Source organism: Rhincodon typus, chromosome 18, assembly GCF_021869965.1.
Source record: "Rhincodon typus isolate 14 chromosome 18, sRhiTyp1.1, whole genome shotgun sequence".
NCBI classification, from domain to species: domain Eukaryota; kingdom Metazoa; phylum Chordata; class Chondrichthyes; order Orectolobiformes; family Rhincodontidae; genus Rhincodon; species Rhincodon typus.
Window position 1 is genome coordinate 7,402,285 of NC_063349.1, and position 25,717 is coordinate 7,428,001.

Sequence of the window (25,717 nt, forward strand, 5' to 3'; positions counted from 1 at the left end):
TGTGGTCCGGGGTGTTGATATCTTTGCGGTGGGAGGTGTGTGTGTGTGTGCGCGCATCTTGTCACCGAGAGAGGTTAGAGTTGGTGGGTGGTGGTGGGGAAGGTTTGTCGGCTGGTCGTGAGCTGAGAGAGAGAGAGAGAGAGAGAGAGAGACCAGGAGCAGAAAGCAGCCGCTAGTGTCGCTGCTGCTCTGACTGCAGTAAGAGGCAGCGCAGTGTCCGCTGCGGTAAAGGAGCCCTGAGCGAGGGCTGGCTTTTAAACTGGGAGAGAGAGAGAGAGAGAAAGGGGCTGTCACTGAACACAGACAGGGCAAACACAGCAGTCAGCTCACCGGAGCTCGCAAGAAAACCCACAAAGACGCGATCAACCCCCGCCCTTTGCCCAGTACCAGCCTTTCCACTCCCCCACACCTTGTTTATTTATTAAATTGTAAGAACACTCGTGTTTATGTCTTGGTCAGAATTCATCTGTGCATCTTCTCTGCCAGAAGATTCAACCACGAATCTGGTAAGGGGATTTACATTTTATTTCTTTTCTTTTAACCTAACGAACTCTTGATTTCATATTTATGTGTGTGTGTGTGTGTGTGTGGTGTTGGAGAACCGTGATGGGTTATTTGGAAAGGTTAATGTTGCAGGCATTTGATGGGGGGGGGGGGGGTGATGGTTTTCTTGATAAGAAAGCTGTATGTTCGCAGCCTTAGCAACCGGTGATATTGACACTTTGCGATGGAAACCTCAGAGAGAGAGAGAGACAGAATAAACTGGATATTTTTTCCCAGGAGAATTTGGGTGCAAATGCGACATTTTCTTGTGGATTCAGTCCAGCTCACGCCCCCTCCTTCCTCCAGGAGGGTTGCTGACAATATTCCTGCCTGCTATCCGTGCGTGGTGCTTAACACATTTTAAAAATAGCGTCGCTGCTTCAATCGTAACGCTCTGTTAATTTCACCGGCCCCAACCCCGCTGCTTTTGTGTACTTCGGCCGCTAGATCAAACAGATTGAAGCGGGGGGGTGGGGGTGGTGTGTCTTCATTTTATTACGTAAAGCCGCCTTTGGGTAGGATATAAATCAGCCTCCCCTTCTCTGTTCGGACTCTCAGATGTGGGCGAAATCCGCGCAGCAAGCGGCTCTCCAACATGTTACTCCGTCAAACTGCAAACCACGGCATCAGCTAGTAACTGGGGCAGGGGAAGGCACTACGGAGATTCAGGTTTGTCTGTTCGCCAACCCCCGCCCTCCATGTATTTCTCTACACTGACCCTCAAATGTACAATTGCAAGCTCTCAGTACCGCCCCTTCTTCCCTCTCCACCACCAAGAAAAACAGCCCCCCCAACACACACACACACAGTGTGCAACAGCCTCTTGGTCCAACTCCATCAGGTGGAATTTGTAACAGGTTAATCGCATCAGCTATTGGATCTTTCTGCGCATTTTAAAACACTACAGCCTACTGCCTCTGCGTGAAGGAAAATGTAGAATTGCTTCATTCAGCGTCTGCTTTTAAAAATCCTTCTCTTCTAACCAGGGTCACTAATTTGTCCAGCTCCAATCCCATTTAAAATGGACTGGTTCAACCCTGGGGAATTAGTGACCTATTCATTTTTATTGGGCCAGATAGCCATTGCGAAAACATTCGGTCCTGGAATTCCATGTGGTAGAATATCGAAAAAGCAAGTGAGGTGTGTTTCTTTTTGCAAGGGAGCAGTTTTTATGACAAACCTGTGGAATGTTCTAAAGGGTGTGTGTGAAATGATCAGTTGTTTTGTTTCCTCTGACAGTGGGGAGAGGTTCTGTTCTCACTGTGATTAGCCAGACTGTAAGCTGATTTCTTCATCCTGCACGGTCTAATCCCAGAGATTCTTCCACATCGTGCCCACCTCCCACCAGTGAGGTGTCCCTGTTAACATTTGCTATTGCTTGCATGCATTTCTTTATATTGAGCATTCTGATGAGTGAAAATTGACTAGTTTATTTCCTTGCAATATAAAGTGGCTCAGTGGTTAGCACTGCTGCCTCACAGCACTAGGGACTTGGGTTCAATTCCACCCTTGGGTGATTGTGCAAACTCCACACTGACATTCTCCCTGTGTCTGCGTGGATTTTCTCCAGGTGCTTCGGTTTCCTCCCACAGTCCAAAGATATGCAGGTTAGGTGGATTGGCTGTGCTAAATTACCCATAGTGTTCAGCGATGTGTAGATTTGGTGTGTTATAGGGGAACGGGTCTGGGTGGGATGCTCTGCTCCTAGAAGAACAGGAAGGTTTGAGATGGGTGCTTGTGTCTTTAGCCTGGTTTGTACATTGAAAGCCTTGGCCTGAATAGGCTTGTATATCAAGAGCAAATTGTTGGTGACCTGAAGAGAGGTAATTGGGGATGGGGATGCCCATCACTACTAGGATACATCTCGGGTCTCCACTTTGGAGTTCCTGGTCTGCCAGGAATCTGTAGAATTTTCAATTGAGATCTGCCCAGCATCTGATGCAAGTGGTGGTTTTAAGAGTCTCAAAGAGTCATACTGGACTTGAAACGTCAAAACTATTTCTCTCTCCACAGATGCTGCTAGACCTACTGAGTTTCTCCAGTATTCTGTGTTTATTTCAGATTTCCAGCATTTGCAGTATTTTGCTTTTATTTGGTTGTTTTAACAACCACGGAATTTCGAGTTTTCTTTTAATATATAAAAAAACTGACTTCAAAATAAATTATTACACCAATGTATTGCTTTTTTTCAATTGTTTACCTGTGTTCGTAGATCATGAATTGTGGCAAGTTCTGAAATTTTGAAGCACTTTTTTTTCCTCAAAGTCCTATCATGTGGATCTTGTTATACTCTTCTTTAGTGGACTGCTAATTTCAGGAAAAAAATACTTCAGCCAAATCATTGTTATTTTGTTCTGCAATTGAGTAAAGCCATGTTTTAATTTCCATGATAAAGATATCATGTCGCAGCATGATAATGGGTGGCATGGTGGCTTGGTGGTTAACACTGCTGCCTCACAGTGCCAGGGACCTGGATTCGATTCCACCCTCGACTGTCTGTGTGGAGTTTGCACATTCTCCCTGTGTCTGTGTGGATTTCCTCTGGGTGCTTCGGTTTCCTGCCACAGTTCAAAGATGTGCAGGCTAGGTGGATTGCCCATGCGAAATTGCCTATAGAGTTCGGGGATGTGTAGATTTAGGTTGGTTATAGGGGGATTGGTCTGGGTGGGATGCTCCAAGGATCGGTGTGGACTTGTTGGGCTGAAGGGCCTGTTTCCACACTGTAGGGATTCTATGATTAAGCATCAGGGTGCCATTTGTTGAAATTGTGCCATGTATTTCAGCAAGGTTGGTTTTCCTGGGAATGGCAATGAAACCAAAACCCCAAACCTGTCACTCACATCGAAACTTCATTGGGGTGTTGAGGTGAATAGCACAATGAGATAGAAGATTGTCAATAGTTGCATAGTGTTAAGGACCAGACCCAGACCCCCTCAAACTATAGTAAGAAAGTAGCCTAGACTCTAACATTTTCTTACTTTAAAAGTAAATGCCTAGTGCTGTGTTCCAGATGCAAATCTATTGGTCAAACTACTTGACGTTAAGCAAAACATAATTTAATTAAACTCTGTAGTTAAAACATAACAAAAAAAAGTAAACCTTGGAATAACTTAGCTTTATTGGAAATCTTAACAGAAAAACAGATACCATAACTATTACTAATTAGCTGTTCCAGTATAGTAACATCCCATAAACATACACTTGGCAAAAACGCAAATTCAGAAAACATGTTGCATGTGCAGTTCTCAAATCCAGGAGGAAAGAATATCAAAAGACAATTTGGAGAGTGAGTCTAGCCGCTGGGAGAGATTTACTGCCTTCCAACCCTGCAGAGACCCCAGCAACAACTGCTGAAAGTTGACTAAAAATCCTTTATCTTTGAGAGCTTGACCACACCCACACAGGCTGCTTCTGTTGTTCCAACGTTTAAAACAAAAACCCAAGTCCTCTCAAGTTTTTTTTTATCTTTAATAGGCTGCTTGGTACTAGTTCCCCAATCTCCCTCTAAAAGAAACTAAGGCAAAACACACCTCTCAAAACCAAGCATCCACCCCAATACCCATAAACCGAGCTGCATCAGGACATTATTCAAAGGGGCCACACTGCAGCAATCTGGGATTGTGCAAAGCAGAACAGGAGCGCTAATATGGAGTTTTCAAAAGGAATGGATACCCAAAAAGCATAATCTGCCATTACCTCCACGACAGACCACAACATGAAAACACAACACAGCCAGACTCACTAGTCACCTTACCGTACACCTCAGACTATCAGTGATGACCACAAACTACTCAGACCCCTAGGTATCAGGGTAGCCAATAAACCAAAAGCCACCCTGCGACAGCTACTGACAAATGTAAAGGATCCCATACCCACAATCAATATGACTAACGTAATATACAAAATACCATGCAAGCACAGTGAGAAACACTGCATAGGCCAAGCTGGAAGAAAACTGACAATAAGGAAACACGAACACCCAACTAGCCACCAAGAGACACGACCAATTCTCACTGGTCTCAATACACACAGACAAAGAAAGACAAAATTCAACTGGGACAGCACATCCATAATAGCACGAGCTAAACAGAGGCATGCCAGGGAATTCCTGGAGGCCTGGCATTCCAACTGGAACTCCATCAACAAACACATTGAACTGGACCCTATATGCAAACCACTGAAAAACAACCGGAAGTAATGCCAATCACCCCAGAAAACCGAGGCATATAAATAACAAGCGGGACAGAACATCAGTGCTTCACTGGAGGTGCACTGACGGTGTTACCTAGCAGGGTGATGAAATGTCTGCAACCAAACACACCGGCTTGGCGAACAAGTCTACAACCTCACCCACAACCCAAGCTATAAATCTTCTCAAAGACTTCAAACATCGTCACAATAGTCACAGTGTCCCTACAGAGAATGAGATGAATGGGGGGTAGTGCAACAGGTTCTGATTGGAACAGCACAGGGAGAATACCAGAACTTGGGGGGAGAACATAATCACAGGAAGATATATTTGCAGTTTAATAATAATGTTATTTGATAAACACAGCCTTCGCATTAATGCTGGTACTTTATGCCATCTCATTGCTGTCTAATCCAATGCATTTACTGCATACACAAATCCTTCACTGTTCCTCACCTTCAAGCAACCATCTAGTCCTTGACTTCAACAATAGCTCGTGAGATAGGGTGGCCAAAAAGTAGACACCTGTGTGTAAAGAGACCTTTTTTTCAAATGTCCTCATTAATCCTTTCTGCAACTACCTTGCATTTGTGCACTCTTGTAATCTTGTCAACAACCAGTAGAAACAATCTTATTAGACTTTTCCCTGTTGAAATCCATCATCACCTTGAAGACCTTGGGCAAGTTCCCACTTAATGTTCTTGGGTTTAGTGAAGTCTTTGCAAATGACTGGAGCACCCTACAGCATCCATGCTGCTAGGGGTGTGTGTGTGTAGGTAGGGGGGTGTGTATGTGTGTGTGTGTGTGTGTGTGTGTGTGTGTGTGTCGGTAGGTGTGTGTGTGTGTAGGTAGGCAATGTTTTGCAATGATTTTACATGCAAAATACTGTGCACAGAAAGCAACAAGAGGGACATTTACAAGAGCATAAACTGCCCAATGAAGTAATCAAATGTGCAGACAGAGAATAATGCAGAAATGCACAGTAGCATGAAAATCAAAAATATAAATATTTGTAGTGCAAAAATTGCTCTTGTGTGTGATTGATAGGACTGAAATTAATTTATATTGTTTTTCGACGCATGCAGATTCCAATTGTGTATTTGTCATTCAAATTTACATAGACTGGAATTCAAATGTGTGAACATCTGCACATTTACTACTGGCATTTCTTAATTAATGATTAATTGAAAATTTATTATTCTTGAGCATTTTCATCAGGATGTTTATTCAGTATGGATAACAAAACGCCAATTGTAATTAAACCATGTTAACAAAACCATGTTTTGGGAGTCTTTGTATTGCTCCCTTTCTTCATATTGCGCTGGAATTTATTTTGCCTGTATTAAGCACTTTTTTTTTAAGAACAATGACGCGTGTGTTCCATTATGGATTATTTAAGGTGTACACTGATCAATTTCTCCCAAAGCATGTCCAGTGTAAAGTAGTTATTGATTGGCATTTATGTTTAGTCATGGTGTAATCTTAAATAATGTTCAAAACTCGGTATAAAAGTATGTTTGACCCCAAGTGAAAGTGGGACAACTTGCGTTGTGCACTTCTAAAAGTGCTGTTTGATGCGTGATGATGTGTAGCCTATTACTGCTGCACTGCTATACCATAGGCAGAATACCTCGAGTCTGCCATTGTGAACAGTGTGTAATTTTGTTTTTGCAATATCAAATCAAGGCTCTCTAATCTGGATTCAAATCCATCCCATGGTAAAAATTTCCTTTGCTTTTAAGAATCCTTCTGGGAGATAGGATTTACCCAGCTTATCTGTTTCCTGAAAGCCATGGACTCCCAGCTTGGAGCTCACTATAAGTGGTCAACTTTGTTCAGAGGCAATGGTTTTTGTGGGAATGAGCAAACGTCACTTTGGTGGAGTAAGGGTTATCTTGCTCCTGAAATAGGTTGAGTGATGGGACTTTGTTCTGCATCAAAGGTGTGCTTTCCCAATTAAACCAAATATAAAAGTGTTGAAACAAGAACAGAAATTGCTGGAAAAGCTCAGCAGGTGTGGTAGCTTCTGTGGAGAGAAACAAGAGTTAACGTTTCAGGTCGAGTGACCCTTCCTCAGTCCAGTTGTTGATACTGGGGACCAGTTTTAAGTCATTTCGAACTTATCCAGCGAAGCTGAAAATAGACTTGTGTCTGAAAAGCAGAAATTGTCTGGTTGCCCAGCACTGGCATCCTGGGTAAGCACAGGATTGAAATTTTGTTTGTTGCAGTGAATCGTCCCATTTTGAGGCTTGTGATGGGATGAAATGCTGCTTTCTGACAGCTCGCAGTTGAACCAACGTTGCCCTGGGTTTCGGGAATGACTTCCCCTCCCCTGATCACTCGCCAGCAAACCCTGCTGGAAGTTACAGAAGCAACTCTAAGATGCCAGGTGCGTGTCGAATTGGGTCTCAGCTGTAATGCTCACAGCCAGGAGGCCTGCTGACCAGGACTATTGAAGGTGACATACAACTAATGGCTCTTAGCCAGTAGATGCTTTCAGCAATGGGACGGAAAGGAGTCAGAAAGACAAAGAAACAGTATGTTGCTTTAATTTTGTAGAAGTTGTTTAATATTTGACCAGGTATCCAAATATTCAAGTGAATTGTTTAATTTGGGCTTGGGATACTCCCAGGTCTTTGAATTGTGTGCTTTGTACTGGCAGTCTTGCCAATGCAGTCATGAATAATGAAGTTCTATCGCAATCAATCTGTTGAATAAAAATAAGTCCAGAGGATGCATTATTACTTGAAGTAGTTTGTGAAACACGTCCTGGTGCCATTTTCAGCCAGGCAGTGTAGTACACAAGTAGGGACTGATCATCTATGTCTGCGTTAAACCAGGTGGGCAAGGAGAGGGCAGGTGAGCAACTCAAACCCACTTCCATGATAAGACAAAGTTGGAAATATGTTTGAAGTAGTAGCACAGCATACAGCTGGTTTGATAAACAATCTACCCAAGGTTATCTCTTGCAGGTTGAAGGTGTGGCCTTTTGTATCAATGTGACATTTTTATTCTGTCTTTCTGGGAAAACAAACTCACCTTTGTGAAGTGCAGAGAGAATGAAACAACTTGCTTTGTCATAGTCTTTTGCATGACCTGATATACGGCAGGCCACATGATGACAAATGAATAACTGCTTAAATAGTCATTATTTTAATACAGGCAGTCCCCAGGTTAAAACTGGGTTCGGTTCCTGAGTTCATCTGTAAGTTGAGTTGCTATGCAAGTCAGAATGCAATACAGAGATAATATAAAATAGCTGTTCATGAGTATGCATGTTCATAAATCAGTTGATTGTAAATTGGGACTTGTATGTACAGGGAGGTGCAGCAATTTGGGGACAGCAGATCCCTACAAACAATAGTGAAGTACTGACTTGGTTGTTTGTTGTACATCTGAGGGTTGCATATTTAATAAGACCTGAAAAGAGCTCTTCAGTTAATTCTGCAGGATCTTTAAAGCCCATCTGAGTTCAGATAGGGCCCCTGTTTAGTGTCTCATTCGAAAGCCTGTAGCTCTGGCAGTGTAGCACTCCCTCCGTACTGCATCTTGGGTAGTTTGATAGACAGGAGTTTTCTTTCATAGGACTTGAAACCTCAACCTTGTGATTTCAGGCCTGAGTTCTGCCAATGAGCTGAGAGCTGAGGGAACATTTTCTCTCATCCTGGTGGACCACCCAGAAGAGAGATGTTCGCACCATTTCACCTGCAGCCTGCTCCTACTCATGCTCCCCCGCCCCCCGCCCCCACCCGTGTCCATAACCTTAAAACTACCCAGACACACAACCATTAATGATACCTGCAGTACCCTGCCCCCTCACCAGTAATCTATAGGAACTAACTGATTAAACAAACTGGTTTGCCATTTAGAATGACCATATCGAATGACCTTTTTAGAATACCAAGGTGAAATTTGATTGTGTCAAGTTTCTAGCAAGGAATTGTCAACTGCAGATTCCAAGTTATTCTTTTCTCAGTGGAGTGTGTTGTGAGATGCTGACAAGTGTTTCGGTGCTGAGCATCTTGTGCGTCAAGTGCAGATTCATCAACAACAGAATGACTGCTCATTCATCTCCTGACTGTTTGTAAGTTATTGCTCATGTTTAATGGCTTTTGTGTTTGTCTACTTTATAACCATTATAGAATTCCAAAAGCATTTCATTTTATATCAAGGACTCTGTGATAAAATGACATACTTGCACAACTTGCATTTATATGTTTATGTTCTCAAGAATGAGAATTTGGGGACATGAAATATCTGAGCGAACATGCTGTACTTGGATTTTCCGTTTTAGTAGCCATAGTCCTGCAGTTGGTGCTGTCTGTGCTTTATGCTGCGGATGGAGTGGGTTTCGATGACTATCCTGATCATTTGGCTGTTACCTACCCTGCAGCCCAATCAAAAGCAGGATTTCTCCCCGTATCCAGGAAGAATTGCCTGTCGTTGAGTGAGATGCGAGTGTCTGTGGGACTGAGACCCAAAATGGGGAGAGACTGATAAATTTATGAAACATGTTGATAGACTTAGTGATCTGCAAAAGAAGCAAGGGTGAGGTGAGGGAAAATCTTGCTCACTGAGTGAGAAGTTTGAGTATGGAATGCACTGGGGAAAGTGAGGTGTAGGGAGGTTCAGCTGAGGCTTTTATTTGGATTAAAATAACATGCAATGGTGTGGAGGAGGCTAGGCAGGAAAATGAATCTAAGCAATGATGCTTATTTAACAAGCTGGCACAGGCTTGATAGGACCCAATGACTTTGTTTGGCATCATAACACTTGTGGGATTCTGTGACAACGCAGCAGAAAGCAGACTGTAGGCACCCATTGGTGACAGTTCCCATGGAGCTTAGTATGAACTCGTTGTAGGATTCGCTGACTGGGTTCACAGTGAACACCTATTCCTTCTGTGGCTGTACCCACTCACTGGAATGACCTGTACAAAGAGGGTGAGCAGCTCTGTCAACACCTGATGAATGGGAGTTGCTGAATGCCAATGTAGCGTTTAGAGCTGTGACCTCCACACCAGGAAATTGAACTTAGTCATTATCAAGCTGCAGGCTGAGGGTGTGAAAAACGAGATGGTGAATGGGGAAAGGAGACCAGTGTTGCTTCTGCCTGTGTGAATCCCGCCCTCCCTTTGAAACTGCCCTTCGCCTGTTTCTAGAATTGCTTTATATTCCAGGCGTGATGATGCTGTGGCTTTGTGAGGTTATTTTGTCCTGGTCTTTTTGAAGAGAGGTTTCAAGACAGAGGTACTGAACAGTCTATGAGAAAAGAAACAACTTTGTGAAGGCTTGGGTATAAAACACACTTCATTCATCCACTGTAGTTAAAATAACTTAACTCTAATGGAAAACTTCTAACAGAATAACAGATACAGTAATGATTACTAATTAACTGTTCCAATAGAGTAACATCCAATAAACACATCCTTGGCGAAAGGCAAATTCAGAAAACAGAAATGTCTCACATACAACTCTCATAGCAGGCAGAGTACCCCTAGCTTTTTGGCTTTAACCAAGAGAGGGAAAAATAGCTTCCACTTCTTCAAGACCCCAACAACAACTGCTGAAAGCTAAAACTAAAAATCCTTATTCTGTGGGAGCTCAACCACACCCATTCAAACTGCTTCTATTGTTCCAACTTTTTAAAGAAAACCCAAGGCTTCACAAGTCATTTATCTTATAGACTGCTCATCACCTCTGCCTTAAAATCTCTCTTCAAAATAAAAGGACAGGACAAAATACATCTCTTAAAGCCACAGCATTGTCACACTGGGCCATACAGTTCATGTCAAATGAGGCCCATGCTTCAGAAACGCAGCACTTCAAGTGGCAACAGTCCAGGAAGTGTATAACATGTGGTTACAGCCACAGAAAGAGAGAGCAGATGCCTAAGCATTCTCTTTCTGCCCTGTTTCTGAAGACGTGTTGAATCCATCCATTCTCTCAACATATACTCACTGACCTGTTGTGCGGATCTAGCATTTTTTTTCAATGGTTTACATTCCCAACAATCCACTTTTTACTAAAATGGTGACAAGCGCAATGCGGCTAAAGAGTCAAGTCTCTCGCGTGAAATTCTCTCTCTTTTATTAATTTAAAAACTGGATTGAATCGATTGAATGGTGGGCTGATTAATTTTATTTGACAATTTTGTCTGAGGCAAAACTAACAATTGTACAGCAGAGCGAGATGAGATAAAATCTCCTCTGCCATGTTAATAGCATAGAGGGGAGAACACTCAATCCGATGTTGCCTTTGTGTAACCTCATTCCAATAAGTAATTTGTTCTGGCCTCGGGATAATAGAAGTGGTCAATGATTGCAATTTCTGCCTCTGTGGCTACACTGTTTCCAGACAGTGGAATGCACATAATTTAGTATTGATCCTCCTTGATGTTATTTATCAACTTGTTTCAGAGTGCTGTAGAGAGGAGAGAATAGACGGGTAGTGTTCAAGGTGCAGTTTACACGATAAAACCAAAAAAGTGCTGATTACCGTTGCCCAGCTCACAAAAAGAACAAGTCTCTCCAATGGCTGGCCTGAGTGGTGCATCAGCTAAAGCTGAGTTATTCAACCATGTAGTGCATCACATTTCTCAAATTCCTATTGACTAACACTAAGGAGCATGGGCTCACCGGACCCGAAATGCTAACTCTGTTTTTTCCTCCACAGATGCTGCCAGACCTGCTGAGATTTTCCAGCAACTTTGTTTTAGTTCCTGAAGAGTACTCGCTCTGTTTTAAACTTACAACTTGGAGACATTGTGATGCCGTAAATATACTTTGCGTGGATCTATTCATAGAATTTCAAGCTTGCTTTCCCTTGGTATTATACACTGAACTTAATTTTATCCTCCATTTTGCCCAGCATCAGCAGAATAATCAGTCCACCTAGGTTTCTTTGAAAGCATGACGACCTACTTTGAAGCATGAAGTATGGGCACTGTAGCTCAGTGGTTAGCACTGCTGCCTCACAGTGCTAAGGACCCAGGTTCAATTCCAGCCTCAGGCTGTCCTCCCACAGTCCAAAGATACACAATTTAGGTGGATTGGCCATGGGAAATGTGGGGTTGCGGGGATGGGGTGGTGTGGACTCGATGGGCTGACCGGCCTGCTTCCACATTGTAAGGATTCTATGTTTCGAAGAATAATATGTTCTATGATCGGCTTGTGTCATATATCAAAGCTTGAGTGCTCCCTGGCAATAATTACGGTCCCATTATTTGGGATATGCTTGGTGCATATTGGGTATTAGATGGCATTTGAAGGTGGGCTGACTGTAGAGTACAAATGGTGTTTGCATTCTCATGGGCTCCCAGGTATCCATGTTCATTAACATTTTTCAGTATGTTGCCCTTTATTGTCTAATTCCCAGTCTTGTTGGTCTTGCTCAAGTGCATCACCTTCCACTCCTGTGGATTAGACACCACTTGTTAATGTCCCATTTACCTGACCTGTCTGTTGGTTCAGATTACAACTTTCTACCTCATTACCAGCCACTATTTCAAAGCAGCCTCATGGTAACCATGACTCAGGACAGTACAAGGTTAGAGAAAGGAAAGAGGAGTTGTCAATAATGCAGTCGAATAGAAATTTTCTCCAAATTGATCTTAAGCTTAAGGATAAATTGCATGTGTCCTTTTTGAGCCTGGGTAGTACTGTGAATGCAGAATAGCTCCATCAACACGCAAGAGGGGAAAGCAAAAGTGAGCTTTCCCACCAAAACTCTCATTCTGTGTGTTCCCAGCAATTTCCACCCCCTCCTCACCAGTGTCATCCTCTCTTGGGATTGAGAGCAAAGCCCATTCAATGTGTTTATACTTGGCTGGTGAAGCAGTGCTGAACAAACCTTTAACATGTACTCCACCGGGACACTGGGGCACATGAATTCATGATTGATGCTCATGTCTTTTAGTCCATTGGCTTGTCATCTGTTTCTTGTTGCCATTCAATCATGTCTTTCCTTCTAATTGGAAGAGAAGGAGTCCTTATTTTTCATGCAGTCATCCTTTTGGCTAGACGATGTTGATCTGCACCATTGCTGCTGTACTAATGTATAGCTTTGTTGAGGTTTGTGAAATAAGTGAGGTATGTAGCAGTCAGTTATGGGAATCTGTGGGGGCAGTGGGTCACAGGGATTGGTGGGTGACACAAAATCAAGGTTCATTTATTTGCTCCCTCCCCCGCCATCATTCCTGGAACGTCTTGCAATTTGACGATGGCAATAAATCTCTATCAATTAGTTGACAACAGGGCTAGACTTGGCCTGAGGAAAACCCTTGTGGTAGAGAGATTTGAGAATCCTCGCTCTGAAATCATAGTTTTTTTTTATATCCTACGCTTTCATGTCTGAAATGAAAAGAAATACTTGTACTTGTACAGCTCCTTTACGCCATCAGAAAATTCTTTATGGCCACATAAGTGCGTTTTTGAAGTATAATTACACTTGTAATTTAGGAAATATGGTATCTCACTCCCACAAAACGGCAATGAGATAATGACCACATCATCTGTTTTACTGATATTGTTTCGGGAATGAATGTTAACAGCGAGAAGACTACTTTATTGCAAAATGGTATTTTCTGCAGGAGGCTTATCTGATTTACATTTGAATGAATCAATACAAACTATTTTCACTGTCTCATGAGGAGCCCTGTGTCATAGACTAACTGCTTGCTGGCTGAAATATTGTTATTGCAGATTAATTCCGAATTTATTAATTCCGAATTTATCCAGCTTCAATGCTGTGAGATCTAGTCTATAGTCTATTGGATAATGCCCTGCCATTTTAAGGATGGATATAAAATATTATATTTAGACTGGAAGGTAAACATTTAGATGGTGAATGATCAAACCTAATTGTTGTTCTGAATCTAGTTGTACTGGACTTGCCTGTGAGGACTTAAATTATCATCTCAATTGAAGGTGCTCACATTAAAGTTCTAGATTACTGACACGGTGTGATTTAAAAACTCAAGTGAGTTGATCTTGACGGTAGCTGAGTTACCAGATCAGGAATGTCCTGTTCTGCTGGACATTGGCCAGACTGCATTGCTGGGCATGATCATAGGATTTCATGGAATATAATGCAAAGAAACAAGCCGTTCAGCCCAGTCAGTCTATGTCAACACTCTGTTCGAGCCTCCTTCCATCTTTCCTCAACTCTGTTTATAATTGTAATAAGCTATTCCCTCCTTCCTAAAATTCTGTCCAGCTTCTCCTTAAATGCACCTATTGTCTTTTCTGAAAAAAAAGCCTTTTGGAGAGGGCTCAAGGAGCTATTGATATGGTGTTTGCAGTTAGACATCTCTTCCACACGTGCAGACATTGCATCCCTGTCCATGCTAAAGACCTCTATTAAATCACCTCTCAGACTCCATTATTTTCCCAATACAGAAACCCAGCCTGCTGACTTATATCCATCCATACAGTTCTGGCATTATCTTTGTCAATTGTCTCTGCAATCTCTCGATAATCATTGTATAATATGGTGACCAGAATTGCACTGCTACTCTTAAGTGTGGTCTAAACAAATTCTGGTTATGGTTTAGTAAGAGTTCCCGACTACTCAATTGTATTCCTGTTGAAGCAAAACCTATTGCTTGGTTTGCATTTTTACAGCCTACTTGGAGTGATTGATGTATTAATAATCTGAGATCCCGTTGTTCCTCCACTGAACCCAGACTTGCACCTCCAAATAATCCACAACCTCCATATTCTTCCAACTAAAATGCGCTGCCACACATTAATCTGTGTGGAACTTCTTTGTGCTAATTGTTTTCCAATTCTGCGATTTTATTTTTTATCAATGCCCGCCTGTAATTTGTTGCAGTCCTCTTCAATATTGCCTGTTACCACCTACCCATGTGTAGACATGCGGTATTTGCAAACTTAGAATGAGCTTTTGACTCACAGTCCAAGTTGTTGATATAAACTGTCAGCAGCGGTGCTCCCAGCACAGATCACTGTGGAACCCCATTTCCACCTTGTGCCACCTTGAGTAATGACCCTTCATTCCAGCTCAGTGGAAAATCCATCATAAAGAGTTACAGTTGCCATTGTCCTGAAGACTGCACAGTTTATGCTCTGGGCCATGTTAATGCCCCTGAGTCCTAATGAGGTGAACAGCACCAGCGATTTCCACTGTACGTGGTCAAAAATGAAGTTTCTTTGCTCTATTCATGCTAAAACCCACTTTCTGATCACTGAACGTAAAATCCATTATGAACCAACTCAATAGGGCACTTTATTTTGAAAATAAAAAATGAAATGCTTTTTATCAACATGGATAAAGTTAATGTTAAAAGCCTCTTCGCATGTTGCCAATGGGTGCAATTCACCATGGTGATTAATTCACTGTGGCCAGTTTGAAGGCTGCATTGGTTTCCAGCCTGATTTATTTTGTGCAAATAAAGTTATAACAGCTTCTTTGCTGCTGGATGTAATTTGTGCTTGAAAATCAGCCCTTTTGCACTGACTTGGCTGATTTTTGAGGAGAGTGGAAACTCTGGACTTGGTTGTTTATTGATCTGTGTTCACTTGCATTATCATCTAAGATTAGAAGGTTGGCCACAATGAGAGTCTACACCACAGTATCCAAGTACACAGATGATTTAATGCACACATTCTACTGCTGTACTAATTTCCCCAGTATATTCAGTGGTTCTTTGCTATGTTATGGATCTGTTTGTCTGGCCTCTCTTTGATTCCATGCTAAATGGATCTGATATTCTGAATTGAGCCCACGATAGACTGAGTGGTATCTTTGTGTCGCACCGAACAGGCATAAGAAAGTTATTTGTGGGTTGGCAGGATGTGATGCTGGGGCTTCGACTAGTTATCAATATCAATGACTCAGAATGAAGGAACCGAATACATAAAAACCGAAAGACCTGCAGCTGCTGGAGTTCAGAAACAAAAACAGAAATTGCTGGACAAGCTCAGCAGGTCCGACAGCGTCTGTGGAGAGAAATCAGAGTGAATATTTCGGGTCCATTGAGCCTCCCTCAGAACTGATGGCAGCTCGGAAAAAGCACCCCCCCCTCCCAACTTGTCTTCTGCATAAAAACTAGCGTTTCCTCAACAGTGCCACTGGGTCAAAATCTTGGCAGTCTCTCCCTAACAGCACCGTGGGTCGATCAACCGAGAGAGACTGTGCTGCAGTTCAAGAAGGTGGCTCACCACCACCTTCTCAGGGGTAAGTTAGGACGGGCAATAAATGGCTACCAGAGACTGGTTCTCTCCATAACCTTGGCAAGAATGCATGAATGTTGAGGCAGGAGGTGTCTTCACTCCCTGGAGAGTACCTGAGATTCGGTTCACTCTTGTCTCTGTCTCTGACCCTGCTATACTTGAAGCACTTCTTGCTTATGCCTGAGTAATCTCAACACAAACTGCCACATCGCTTGGGACATGAAAAGAATGAAACCTTTTTTTTTGCAATTGAAGTTGAGAAATTTGTTTTGAGAATACAATATTAGTTTGGTCTTGTTTCCATTGGTGATTTGCAGATAATGTAGCTGCTGCTGGGAATGAACTTTCTGGTCTCTGCTTTATTAGTCAGAATGAAAATGATCATATTAAGGAGATTTGGATAGCTACGTCTGTATTCTCTGGAGCAGGAATCGTCAAATGGGGATGTTGAATGCATATCTCCAAAATTTTGGAAAGCTTTGTGTTTTTGTAACTGATCAATCAATAGGAATAAATTTCCAATACTTACACAACCAAACTCAGCTGAGTTAACACTATGAAGATCTTTTGACCACTAACATTTTGCGATGTCTCCAAAATGTTGACTAATCTCTGAAGTAACCACCATTTGACACACAATTTTGTTTTTTGATGCAATAAGGTCCCCTAAGGCAGAAATGCGACAAATTATCAGTTGGTCCGCTTTGGCAGCGTGAGTGATGAAATTAATGTCGGACAGCTGGGGAGTCAGAGGAATTTGAGACACAAAAGATCATTAAATGTGACTGTTACTGGCTCTCAAAGCCAAATGCGTGACATTTAAGAGGTTAAGGAAATATTAAAAAGCATTGGCAAATGCATTGTAAATGGGGTTACTGTCAATCGTTGCACTGTGACGCCTACATCTATAGTGACCTTTCCACGACCTTCTGAATGAAATCTGCCCAAGGCAGTCTACAGCGCTCCAAATAAGAGAGGTTCCCTGTTTCTGACTGGTAAGCTGATTCCTGCCAGGGCTACAGTCGGTGGTTCTGCTGTTGGCCTCAATGACAATTCCATTAGGTTTCAGCTTGTGTCCAATATGACGATCTTAAAAGACCGTTACAGATGTAGGCATTGCTAACTGTGCCAGCCTATCCCTAATTGCCCTTAAGAAAGCAAGTGTGAGCTGCCTTTTTTGAATTGCGGAAGTCCTTTCTGTGTTGGGTATACCCACAATGCCACCAGGAAAAAAAGGTAGAGGATTGTGACCCAGAGACACTGAAAGAATGGCAGTACTCAAACCAGTTCTGAAGAAGAGTGTTCAGGCTTGCAATGTTAATGTGCTTTCTCTCTGCAGAGGTTGCCAGACCTACTGAGTTTCATCAGCAATTTCTGTTTTTGGTTCCAATCTCCAGCATTCAAAGTTCTTTGTTTTGTTATCCAAACATCTACCATCCTTTCTACATAGAAGTGCTTCCTAACTTCTCCCCTGAATAGTCTGGCCCTAATTCTCAAATGATACCCCTTAGGTATTCAAGAACTAACAAGTGGGACTAGTTTATCTTCATATACTCTTTTCCTTCCTGTTAATATTCTTCTAAATTTCAGAGAAAATGGGGCTAATTTATATACTCTATCCTCATTACCTAACCCCTGAAGTCCAGGTATCATTTTTGTAAACCTACATTGTAATCTCTCCCAGAACAGTATAACCTTTCTATGGTGCCCAGACCTGCTGTCACTAACTCCATGTAGGATATAACCAGGGTTTTGTATAATGGAAGCATAACTTGTGCATCTTTTATACTCTAGTCCTCCTGATATAAAGGCTACCATTCTTTTAGCTATGTTTAACTTCATACTGTTTAGAGGCTACCCTGTTCTATCTATTATTGCAGCCCAAAATGAATAACTTTACACTTGCTGAACTCAATCTGCCATAGTTCTGCCCAAGAACTGATCTGTCAATATCCCTTTGTAATTTTATGGGGATAAAAAGATCTCTTTCAGGATGGTAGGCAGTGATAGTTGAGTTCTGCGGGTGCCAATGTTGGGGCTGCAGCTATCCATATTATACATTCACGATCTGGATGAAGGAACTATGGGCATTGTTGCTAAGTTTACAGATGACACAAAATAGATGGAGGGACTGGTGGTATTGAGGAAGTGGGAAGGCTGTAGAAGGACTTGGACAGGCTAGGAAAGTGGGGAAAGAAGTGGCAGATGGAATGCAATGTGGGAAAGACTGAGCTTATGTACATGGATTGGAAGAAAAGAGGCATTGACTATTTTCTAAGATGGGAAAAGCTTGGGACATCTGAAACAAGAAGGCATTTAGGGGTTCCACTTCAGGATTTGCTTAAAGTTAAGATGCAGCTTCAGTTGGCAGTTAGGAAGGTGAAAGCAATATTATCATTCATTTCAAGAGGAGTAGAATACAAGAGCAGGGATGTACGGCTGACGCTATATAAGGCTCTAGTCAGACTGCATTTGGAATATTTGTGAGCAGTTTTTGGCCTTGTATCTAAAGAAAAATGTGCTGGCATTGGAGGAGGTCAGGAGTAGGTTTACACGAATGATCCCAGGAATTAAGGACTTCCCATATGAGGAGTGGTTGAAGACTCTGGGTCTGTATTCGATAGAGTCCAGAAGGATAAGGGGGTATCTCGTTGAAACTTAGAATACTGAGAGGCCTGGATAGACTGAGCGTGGAGAAGATGTTTGCATTATTAAGAAAGACTAGCACCTGAGGGCACAGCCACAGAGTGAAAGGACGACCCTTTGGACCTCAAATGAGGAGGACTTTCTTCAGCTAGAGAATGGCGAATCCACGGAAGATTTTGCCACAAAAGGCTGTGGGGGCTAAATCGTTGAGTGTCTTTAAGATAGAGATATGTTCTTACTTAGTAAGGGGATCAAGGGTTTATGGTTGAAGGCAGGAGAATGGTGTTGAGGAACACACCAGCCATGACTGAATGGATCAAATGGCCTAATTCTGTTCCTGCATCTTATGGTCCGATGGTTATTGGAATTGGACATTGCCTGGTACTTGTTTGGCATGAACCCTCCTTGTCACTTGTCAGGCCATGCCTGGATATTGTCCAGCTCTGTCAGTAGTGGTGCTCATGAGCCATTCTCTGCCCATGCCACAGTAAAGTTAGCTTTAGGCCGTTGAGTGAAATCTGGACGCAAGTTTTTATAAAACGGGTAATGGAAATCCAGAGCTCCCATCATTCCTTACCCTGCAGCTTTCTGTCCAAACACATTGACTTGATCACATTAATGCTGCAGAGTCAACCAAAAATTTCAAGACAGAGACCAGAAGACTCTGTTTGGGCAAGGGCATGTCCCAAAACGGCACAATGATGGGTAAATGGATTTGAGATAGAAGTGATCCATGGTATAATTTAATAGACTCCAGGGAGTGGATGGCTTCCTCCTGTTCCTTTGATGATGCACAGTAAGTTTTGTGACAGAGTTGTCTGTCCAGTCCTGTCCAGTTGCTACCAAGTCCAGTCCTGAAGAAGGGTAATACCTGAAACGTTGACTGTTCCTTTCCTCCAGATGCTGCCTGGCTTGCTGTGTTCATCCAGCCTCCTGTTTGTCTACTTCGGATTCCAGCATCTGCAGTTTGTTTGTCTCTAATCTGTTTTGAATATGGCAGGCATACCGATATGAAAAATAAATAGTTACTATAACGGAGGGGAAGGAAACTGTAGAGTGTATGTTCTGTGGTTTAAAGGTGCTAGGAAATTGTGTGAGAAGGGGACATTTGCACTCCTCTTTTGAACCCCTTCTCAATCTGTCACAACAAATGTTTTTGCTCCTTTTATCCAGCTACTATGTGTCAATTAAAAATTAACTTGCTGGAAAATGAAGGAGCCAATTACCAAGGTAGTCTTCAGTGAAAGAAAAGCAAATTTTATTTATCTATTAATCCTGAGAAAAAGCATTATAAAACACAGCATTTAGTGTATACACAAACATAGGTAGTACGTTTTAAACAGAAAAGTGCTACATACAAGGAGAAGTATGGATATGCAATTTAAAAGTCTTCAGAGTCTTTAAGATGTTACATTTTTAAGCCTGATGTTACAATCAGTCAACAATTGACTCATTTGCAGCAGTAACAAATTCTGGAAATATCTTTAAGCTGTCCAGTGACTGGTTGTTTTCCGAATTTGCTTTTTAACTACGTCTTGTTTTCTGAGATGTTGAGAGGGGCAGTCAGGAAGAGAGAGCAGGTTCTGCTGTCATGAATCTATGTTCTTCTCTCTGTCCTGCTGCTCAAAAGCTGTTCTTGAAATGTGGCTCGGTGTTTTCCAGGAGTCTAACTTCATTGTCTTTCCAAGCTGGCTTACTGACAAGGTGAGCCTTTCAATTTGTAGTAAACTGAAATCTCACCAGTGTGATATAAGTGGGTGTTTAGATTTTTTGCTGCTGACTCCATTATCTGGTTTTAATGTTAGTCGATTCAGAATGATCATGTCAGCGCAGAAGGCATTAATTATTCCACGCCAGTGTCTCAAAACTTGCCCCAATCTCTGGTCAACTGACCAGTGCAGTCATCTTAGATCTACACTTCTTCCTTTTGTTTTTTTTTAAAAAATTCATCAAAGTTCTCTTGTATAACATGATAATGAGTGTTAAAATTTGATAACCTACATTTTCCACTAAAATAAGGGGAACTGTAATCCTTCACTTATTCTGAAAGGATAACTCAATGATGTGTTTCATTCCTGTCAGAAGGTTGCTTTACTTCTGGCAGATGTAATGCAACCCCAGGAAATATCTACATATCTATCCTACAGGATTAAAGTAACTGGAACAGAAGCATTATGGTATGAGTTACCCTTGTTAATGGGGAACTGTCCCCAAAGGAAAATTCCACTGTGCCATCAAGTTAATCTCAAAGATCAGCTCGGGCATGAAATATTTGAAGGAAGCACGATGACAAAAACAATTTGCATTTTTTGTGTAGCATAGGGCACATTAATAGTTTAGATTGTTACAAACTTGCATATCAGGTATTAGTTACTTGTAAATTGTAGTGCATGATGTTTTGCTTTTCAACGGAGCTGCACAGACCATTCTTCCACGTTTTGTTTTAATCCTTTGATGAGATGTGGGCTTCACTGATGAGGCCAGCATTTGTTGCCCACCTCTAATTGTCTTGGAACTGAGTGGCTCGTTCAGCTGTTTCAGAGGGTAGTCACGAAAAAACCACATCGCCGTGGGGGTAAGGAAGGCAGATTTCCTTCCCAAAAGGGCATTAGTGCTCCAGTAAGTTTTTACGGCAGTCGATTATAGTTACTGGCTGTCAAATTTGATTTGATGGATTTCAAGAATTTTTACCCGAGATCCAGGAGCAATCGATAATCTTTCTGGGTCATGGCTGTGGCGAAATCACCACTATGCCAACATTTCCCTACTGGTGTGCATGTGCGTGAGCTTGTTCCAATAGAGTAGAATCAGAATACATTTTGCAAAGGAACAGACACATGGGTTTCTCTAAAGATGGATGATGTGTAGATGGAAATTTGGCTTCTGAACAGAAAAGTTGTGCCTTTTGAGCAGGGCCAGATGGATAACTAGTTTTTATGACTTCAGCTTCTGGGATTCTTGCATTCACTGCTGCATGATTCGAGTTGTCATTGAGAGGGGTCCCTTAATGGATGAAGCAAAGTGTAAGCGAAGGCTTTTTTGAATTGGACATTCCATCCCCCTGCCCCCAACATTCCCTTAAAAACTGAACTTTCTTAGAACAGGCAAGTGAAATCATGAAATAGTGATTGATCTGACTTTGTGCCGACGAGGGAGACATTGCCAAGTCAGGAGCCATGTCAAGGCTTCCTGTCATGCAGTTTCAAGTGTTTCCAAATTATTGTTTTCCTGAATGACAAAGAACTGATGCCAACTTCAGTAATCAATCCCACATGGAGTATGGGTCATGTATCAGTAATTAATTGTCAATGTTAATTAAGCTAACAAGCTCCTAAAACATAGTGGCCTTTTCCTATCCTTTCATACTGATATTGGAATGGGGCCCAGGATTGTCTTTTTGATAAATGACCCTCCATCTATTAAACTGCATTGTTGTCCTGATAAGCCTGTTGTATTTTTGTTCAATTCTGAAAGATCCCCTTCAGCTACATCCTCTCGGAGGCTGTGCTGTTGTCGTGGAAAGGCAGTGTTGTAAAGAAATTCTTTCTGATCAGTTGTTTGGCCTTCAGACTTTCTATTCTGTAAAAGTTGATTTCTATTTGACTCATTTTGTAATGGTTTAATAGAACTGAGAGGCTTGGCAGGACACTCAGAGTCAGTTCTGTTCTGAGAGTCTTGGAAACGCACACAGCTCAGACCAAGGAAGGTTTGAAGATTTCCTTCCAGACTTCAAATGACATTCATAAACCGGTTTTATGACAGTTCAGTAGTTACATAACCACTATTATGTGGTTTAGGTTTTAATTACAAATTTATTTAATTAACTGAACAGTTTCTGGAATGGGAGTTTTATTTCAAGTCTTGTACTAGTCGCAAGAATTTACCATTCTGCCTTTTGAGTGTTGAAAATAATACTCAATTAATCTTTGCATATTGGTTATGCCGCTTATTGTTCACATGATGTTGGTGACATTCACTGCTTATGGTTTGTGCAACTTGTAAGAAATAAAAATTGCGGTTTGTAGAGTATTTGAACTTCAAGGCAGAAATGCACGTTGTTGTAGAAGTTGTGGTACATTTGTTGTGTTTTCTTCATCAGACTATCTATTTGACACAGTGTTGTCAACAACTCAAGGGTCCCTTGACAGCAACTTCCAAATCCATGGCCTTTGTCACTTGGAGGGATGAGGGCTGTAGATGCTTAAGAACGTGTACCAATGAGTCCCTCTGACCAGCCACACACCATCCTGATGTAGAATTATATGGCTGTTGCTTCTCTGTTGCTGAGTCAAAATCCTGGATCACCCTTATGACCAGCACTATGGGTCTACCTACACCGCATGAACTACAGTGGTTCAACAAAACGATTCACTACCAATTCACGATTCAAGGGCAATATGGATGGGGAATAAATTCCTGATTTGCCAGTGACGCCCACATCCTGTGAGCAAATTTTTAAAACTTATCGAGTCGGAAGTAGGGCGTGGACAAAACTCAGAGAACAGGCCACAGTTACGTTGTGGCAAATAGTCTACAGAGTTGATATTGTGTATATGTGCCCTTTTTAAGAGGTCATATTTTAAACAGATGTTGTATGGACAAGATGTGATGCATTACTTTCAGGACTTGAAGTCAGTTTGCAAACAATAGCAGTCTACATCGGATATAGTAAACATAGTCTCCCAAGCAAGACCCCTCCTATTTGGGAAGCTTACGTCTCCAACAAAAGTGTCACAAGTGGAGGCTATTTGCACAATACAGATTGTAATTTTGCAAGAAAAATAAATTATTAAATGAAGCATGGTTATATAATGCAAATTCAGTGCATAAAGTAAATTCCAAGCACTCGGAGCAGTGTGGCCTTCAGGCATAACTGAAAGGGGAGCTATCCAGTTAGTACTATTCTTGCCAGCCTTGCTATGTGCAGCACCACTTCATCCTGAAGGTAGGCTCCTCCTTTAGCATATCACTGCAATCCTTCAACACAGATGGATCAAATCATCCGTTCAATTCTGAACTTCGTCTGTCATTTACATCCTGGGATATTGATTTTAGATGACAGTTGTGTTTGGGACCAATGGGTCCAATGATTCTTGGCAGTTTCCCTGGGAGGTCCTGTGGTCCAGGGCCTTTGATTGGCAGCTGAGAACAATTACAGTCATCCCCCTGAAGCTGGCGACTGACTTGGAACTTGCTCTGTTGTCAGGATGTAATGGGGAAGGCATGGGTGACCACTCATAGAACATGAAAGCTGAGAAAACGAAAGTCATATTCGTGGTTATGTCATTTTGAAAAGACAAGTAAAAGTACTAACTACTGCATAGATGTTTGCTCTAAGTGTTATTCATTTATTGGTTTAACTTTTTAATAACTGTTGTTTGATTTTTTGTTTAAAAGTTTGACTCCATCTGCTTGTGCATATACAGAAGGTCCATTTACAGGGTGCCATGCTGAAATACAATGGCAGACATTTCTTGTTTGGTCCTGGTCTTATTGGACAGACAAAATTTATTCAATATCATGGGCCAAGAGATTAATTCAATATATTCAGCTGCTTTTATTTTTTGCTCATTTTAACTGTACACCAAGCATAAAATCCAGGAATGCAACAAAACCATTTTCATGCAGCGCTATCACAGCTGTAGTAAATGCAATGCGCATGGGTCAAGTGCTCCACTTCCCTGTGGGAGAAATTATTTAAGCTAATTATTAAGCACACATTATTGTTTGATCAGCAGAAAATTGCATTTGGAGAAAATGACATTCATGTGTTTGGTTGACACGTAATTATGGAATTGCTCCTCTATGTCTAGATGCCTTCTGGCTGCAGAATGGATGTACGTATTTTACTTCCATTTTTGAATTTTTGACTTCTGAAGATTTTACACATTGTCTTTTTTTAACAAAAATCATAATTGTTGCAAAATGCACATGAGGAGAGTACAGTGATCTTCTGGATTTCCTGGAATGTGTATGTGTTAGGAGTTTGTGTGTCTGAATGTTCTTTTAGTTCTTTGTCTGGATCTCAAGGGTTCAGCTGAATTGTGAGGGGAACTCGAAGGATAATCTCCAAATAATTATCACATTGCTCAGCGAGTTGTGTTTTTTTTCTGTTGCTTGATCTTAGAAGCTGGAGCTGTCAGGCATTGAAGAGTCATCTCGAGAGGAAAGAAACATGGGGGCATTAAAAATGGTGATTTTTCTAATGTTTCATGAAGACTTTTTTAAAATTTAATATTATCAGACATTTGTTGGATGAAAAGACCATTTAGTAGCTGATCATTGGAATTATCCAATTACACCAGAAATTCTGCTCATTTTCAAATTAGTCTGGGAGGCAATGTGTTCCTGGTATAGACAAAATGGATAGCCAATTTTAGGAGAGTGGGGATGGAGTGTGTGGATTCAAGAGATCATGTGATGGCATCTGCAGAAATATGTGTGGCTAATCCTACGTTCTAATTTATTTTTGGGAATGTCATAGTTATTGATTTGTTTGACTACTTAGTTTCTGCACTATGGGTGGAGGAAGACGGAGATGGTTTGTGCCAAGAGAGGCATTATATTTGACCTCATGACATTTTGGAATGATCTTGGAAATTCTCACTGAATTCCTAATGCTTTCATTGGAGTTATCAATGTCCATCCTTCCCCAGAACTAAAGGTGTTTTTCATTTTGTTTTGCAATTTGCAATGAAGACATTTAATAATAGTCTCTTTGCTTTCCCTTGCAATCCACTGGACAACAGTCGGGGTTATATCTCAATGCAGCAGCTTGGTGGCTCAGTGTGAGCACTGTTGCCTCACAGCATCAAGGATCCAGGTTTGATTCCAGCCTCAAGTGCCTGTCTGTGTGGAGTTTGCACATTCTTCTCATGTCTATGTGGGTTTCCTCTGAGTGCTCCAGTTTCCTCCCAGTGTCCAAAAACGTGCAGATGGGCTAAATTGCCCATTGTGTCCAGTGATATATAGGTTGGGTGAGGTTGGCCACAGGGATAATGTTGGGAGTTTGGGTCTGGGTAGGATGGTCTTTTGAGGGGCGGTGTGGACTCGATGGGCTGAATGGCCTGCTTCCACACAGTAGGGATTCTGTGATGGGTGTGTCAAATTTTCACATTTACATCTAGCTCGACAATTGTCAAATT

At 41.7% G+C, this 25,717-nt stretch overlaps 1 protein-coding gene across 4 annotated transcripts in view; it reads left to right on the top strand.

The window, feature by feature from the left end:
- Positions 1-275: 275 nt before the first annotated feature.
- Positions 276-25,717, top strand: part of nrcama (neuronal cell adhesion molecule a) — a 358,574-nt gene continuing 333,132 nt past the window's right edge. For all 4 annotated transcript variants that reach the window (XM_048607557.1, XM_048607553.1, XM_048607555.1 and 1 more), the window contains exon 1: positions 276-506. The gene's annotated coding sequence lies outside the window, so the exon portion shown is untranslated. The remainder of the gene's footprint in view (positions 507-25,717) is intronic.